The 5000-nt window shown below is 55.5% G+C and overlaps 3 non-coding genes across 3 annotated transcripts in view; all 3 read right to left on the reverse strand.

The window, feature by feature from the left end:
* Window positions 1-229, reverse strand: part of LOC126333624 (large subunit ribosomal RNA) — a 4222-nt gene extending 3993 nt beyond the window's left edge. Inside the window, exon 1 of the ribosomal RNA XR_007564284.1 lies at window positions 1-229. This exon is cut by the window's left edge and continues 3993 nt beyond it. This is a non-coding gene — a ribosomal RNA (large subunit ribosomal RNA).
* Window positions 230-417: 188 nt separating this feature from the next.
* LOC126333627 (5.8S ribosomal RNA) lies at window positions 418-572 on the reverse strand. The gene has a single exon (XR_007564287.1). It is a non-coding gene; the product is annotated as a 5.8S ribosomal RNA (ribosomal RNA).
* A 355-nt stretch (window positions 573-927) lies between these two features.
* Window positions 928-2820, reverse strand: LOC126333623 (small subunit ribosomal RNA). Its single transcript, XR_007564283.1, has one exon. It is a non-coding gene; the product is annotated as a small subunit ribosomal RNA (ribosomal RNA).
* Between the last annotated feature and the right edge of the window lie 2180 nt (window positions 2821-5000).

Genomic DNA, 5000 nt, shown 5'->3' on the forward strand with positions numbered 1-5000 from the left:
CCCTCTACGGGCCGTGGCCTCATTCAAGTTGGACTTGGGCTCGGCGCGAGGCGTCGGGGTAGTGGACCCTCCCGAACACCACATGCCACGACAGGCGGCAGCCTGCGGGGTTCGGTGCTGGACTCTTCCCTGTTCGCTCGCCGCTACTGGGGGAATCCTTGTTAGTTTCTTTTCCTCCGCTTAGTAATATGCTTAAATTCAGCGGGTAGTCTCGCCTGCTCTGAGGTCGTTGTACGAGGTGTCACACGCCACACCGCCAGCCGGCTGTGCACGCTACCGAGAAAGCACCGGTATGCGAACCGCCAGGCGACGGGCGCGCATCGCACGTTTAAGGAGACGCGGCCGGCCACACAGGCGACCACGACACTCCCAGGCGCCCGAAGCGGGACAAACGCCGCGCGCTTCAGTATACGTAGCCGACCCTCAGCCAGACGTGGCCCGGGAACGGAATCCATGGACCGCAATGTGCGTTCGAAACGTCGATGTTCATGTGTCCTGCAGTTCACATGTCGACGCGCAATTTGCTGCGTTCTTCATCGACCCACGAGCCGAGTGATCCACCGTCCTGGGTGATCTTTATCTTTTCAGTTCTCCACCGTCTCTTTCAAGACAGTTGCAGAGGCGGGACTGAGGCGTTTGACGGCCCCTGTTCCATTACTTTGTGTCCAACGGCCTGACGGCCGATGGGCGTCGTACGGCTCCACACCGGAGCGGACAGGCACTCGGGCGAAAGTCATTCAAAACCGGCGCCAGGCGCCAGGTGCCGCAGGCCAGCCGCTCCAGAGCTTCAGCGCTCGTACCACACAACAACACTTGCGCTAGTTTTGAGAGGCACGCGTGGTTCCGCACGCGGCGCACGGCTACTGCCGTACAGGTAGCGTGTTGCGCGACACGACACGCACATCGAAAGACATGCAGTCTAGTCGGTAATGATCCTTCCGCAGGTTCACCTACGGAAACCTTGTTACGACTTTTACTTCCTCTAAATGATCAAGTTTGGTCATCTTTCCGGTAGCATCGGCAACGACAGAGTCGATGCCGCGTACCAGTCCGAAGACCTCACTAAATCATTCAATCGGTAGTAGCGACGGGCGGTGTGTACAAAGGGCAGGGACGTAATCAACGCGAGCTTATGACTCGCGCTTACTGGGAATTCCTCGTTCATGGGGAACAATTGCAAGCCCCAATCCCTAGCACGAAGGAGGTTCAGCGGGTTACCCCGACCTTTCGGCCTAGGAAGACACGCTGATTCCTTCAGTGTAGCGCGCGTGCGGCCCAGAACATCTAAGGGCATCACAGACCTGTTATTGCTCAATCTCGTGCGGCTAGAAGCCGCCTGTCCCTCTAAGAAGAAAAGTAATCGCTGACAGCACGAAGGATGTCACGCGACTAGTTAGCAGGCTAGAGTCTCGTTCGTTATCGGAATTAACCAGACAAATCGCTCCACCAACTAAGAACGGCCATGCACCACCACCCACCGAATCAAGAAAGAGCTATCAATCTGTCAATCCTTCCGGTGTCCGGGCCTGGTGAGGTTTCCCGTGTTGAGTCAAATTAAGCCGCAGGCTCCACTCCTGGTGGTGCCCTTCCGTCAATTCCTTTAAGTTTCAGCTTTGCAACCATACTTCCCCCGGAACCCAAGAGCTTTGGTTTCCCGGAGGCTGCCCGCCGAGTCATCGGAGGAACTGCGGCGGATCGCTGGCTGGCATCGTTTATGGTTAGAACTAGGGCGGTATCTGATCGCCTTCGAACCTCTAACTTTCGTTCTTGATTAATGAAAACATACTTGGCAAATGCTTTCGCTTCTGTTCGTCTTGCGACGATCCAAGAATTTCACCTCTAACGTCGCAATACGAATGCCCCCGCCTGTCCCTATTAATCATTACCTCGGGTTCCGAAAACCAACAAAATAGAACCGAGGTCCTATTCCATTATTCCATGCACACAGTATTCAGGCGGGCTTGCCTGCTTTAAGCACTCTAATTTGTTCAAAGTAAACGTGCCGGCCCACCGAGACACTCAACTAAGAGCACCCTGGTAGGATTTCAACGGGGTCCGCCTCGGGACGCGCAAGCACGCCTTCGGCTCGCCCCACCGGCAGGACGTCCCACGATACATGCCAGTTAAACACCGACGGGCGGTGAACCAACAGCGTGGGACACAAATCCAACTACGAGCTTTTTAACCGCAACAACTTTAATATACGCTATTGGAGCTGGAATTACCGCGGCTGCTGGCACCAGACTTGCCCTCCAATAGATACTCGTTAAAGGATTTAAAGTGTACTCATTCCGATTACGGGGCCTCGGATGAGTCCCGTATCGTTATTTTTCGTCACTACCTCCCCGTGCCGGGAGTGGGTAATTTGCGCGCCTGCTGCCTTCCTTGGATGTGGTAGCCGTTTCTCAGGCTCCCTCTCCGGAATCGAACCCTGATTCCCCGTTACCCGTTACAACCATGGTAGGCGCAGAACCTACCATCGACAGTTGATAAGGCAGACATTTGAAAGATGCGTCGCCGGTACGAGGACCGTGCGATCAGCCCAAAGTTATTCAGAGTCACCAAGGCAAACGGACCAGACGAGCCAATCCGATTGGTTTTGATCTAATAAAAGCGTCCCTTCCATCTCTGGTCGGGACTCTGTTTGCATGTATTAGCTCTAGAATTACCACAGTTATCCAAGTAACGTGGGTACGATCTAAGGAACCATAACTGATTTAATGAGCCATTCGCGGTTTCACCTTAATGCGGCTTGTACTGAGACATGCATGGCTTAATCTTTGAGACAAGCATATGACTACTGGCAGGATCAACCAGGGAGCTGCGTCAACGAGAGCTGAGCAGCCGGCCGCCCGGGAGTGTGTCCCGAGGGCCCGCGCGAACACGCAAGCGTCCGCTCAATTATTCTGCAAACAGGAGGAGGCTGAGCTCCCCTGCACGATACACCTCGAAACCCTCTCAGGTCCCGGCGGCGCGCAGCGCCGTCCTAAGTACTTGGTCGGGTTCGAGAGAGGCGCAATCGCCCGGAGATAGGCGAGTAGACGCTTTCAGTGCGAACACCCGTGCTCCCAACTGAGCTTGCCGCTGCCGACAGAGGCCCGGGAGCGTGCTGTCGTGGCATTGCCGGCGGGAAACAACACGCGCCACCTACGGTGACCGGCAGCTCCAACGCCAGCGCCACAGAAGGGCAAAGCCCCACTTGGGTGCAGAAGCGAACTCTCCCAGCACAGCGCACGCGCCAACACGTCCGCAGAGCTGCGATACAAACCACCTGCGAGAACCGCTGGGGGCGACCGAGCAGCAGACGGCGTCGCGACGCCGAGTGCCGGGCGGCGGCGCATCCTCAACGCACACAGTCCGCAATCGGACCAGCACACTGCAGATGTCCACCGCGCTTCGCACCGGGCTCGGCAGAACCCACTTTGGCCGCCTGGCGCCGCGCGCAGGGTGCGCCGGCGCATAGCTGGGACGCCAGCCGGGCCCGTCGGCCGGCGCTCCTGCCACTGGGCGCCCCCCACCAGCCGGCTGTAGTGCGTGCGCTCACGCAGCGCGCGGCCAGCACGCCGGGCGGCCCCCCCTCACCGGCCGGGGACTGTCCCGCCAAGCCACAGCCTCGTATCGCTTCATACCCACATGGCCAACTCAGGTTCGGGGGCATGGCGGGTACCGCCGAAACAACCGGTTCACAGATGTACCGATCGTCGCTATCACCGATGCACCTGCAGCGCGAACAACCGCTCAACAACTGATTTCCAGTTCATTTGCGGATCTTTGGCAGCAAACGTATACGTCAATCTACATTTGCGAAATCTACGATTCTGGCATGCCTGCATGTTATGTGTCACGACACGCTACATCAGCCCACATACACACTGCGGCATGTACACGAGAGAACACGTGGAAGATGGTCCGCGCACGTGTGCAATGTCCCTTGCGCGGTCGACTGTCAACCGGCCTCTGTAGCATGTCGCAGATGTGGAACGCGGTCCACCGTGCTATCATGTTGTGTGGGGCAATACGATTAAATAGGAAAACCCTCGTCGCTACATCAACAGACGGCTCACGCTGATTCCCGGCAGAGGGAGGAGGGGGGGGGGGGCCAACATGCAATACTTTCGTCCGTACCTACTTACCACATGTCTGTACGGCGTACAACAGTGCAATCTCGCTGTAATGGGGAGACGAGACAAGTAGCATCGTGCACAACATATGGCCCTTATGATTCGCCATTGTAGGGCGCAGCCGGTGTACGGTCAAGCATGTGCCACATTATGTCACTCAGTACGTAACGACGGATGATCAGTGTGGGTTACGCGTACATCAGCGGACAGTCCACACAGGCCGTACCACAACGTACACTGACTGCATCGACAACCGAATGCAACTGAACAGCTGCAAGGCTCATTTCACAAACAAACGCCTGACCGACCAGCTTGGAAGGGCAGGAGGGGAAGGCGATATTCGTTCTGTAGCGGTACACCCTTCCAGTGGTTAGCGGGACTGTGTAGAAAGTACGCAACACTCGAAAGACCTTTATGTGAGGGTACGCACCATGGCATCAAGAAATACACATGACACCAGAGGATCCAAGCAGTGAACTATGTTCAGAGGGTTGCTGTTAGGCAAAGCTACATTCCTGTGACGTTACATGTGACAGTTAAGGTGCAGTGTAAGTTAGGTTAAGGTGCAGTGTAAGTTAGGTTAAGGTGCAGTGTAAGTTAGGTTAAGGTGCAGTGTAAGTTAGGTTAAGGTGCAGTGTAAGTTAGGTTAAGGTGCAGTGTAAGTTAGGTTAAGGTGCAGTGTAACTTAGGTTAAGGTGCAGTGTAAGTTAGGTTAAGGTGCAGTGTAACTTAGGTTAAGGTGCAGTGTAACTTAGGTTAAGGTGCAGTGTAACTTAGGTTAAGGTGCAGTGTAACTTAGGTTAAGGTGCAGTGTAACTTAGGTTAAGGTGCAGTGTAACTTAGGTTAAGGTGCAGTGTAAGTTAGGTTAAGGTGCAGTG

This window comes from Schistocerca gregaria, unplaced genomic scaffold, assembly GCF_023897955.1.
Source record: "Schistocerca gregaria isolate iqSchGreg1 unplaced genomic scaffold, iqSchGreg1.2 ptg001614l, whole genome shotgun sequence".
Classification (NCBI taxonomy): domain Eukaryota; kingdom Metazoa; phylum Arthropoda; class Insecta; order Orthoptera; family Acrididae; genus Schistocerca; species Schistocerca gregaria.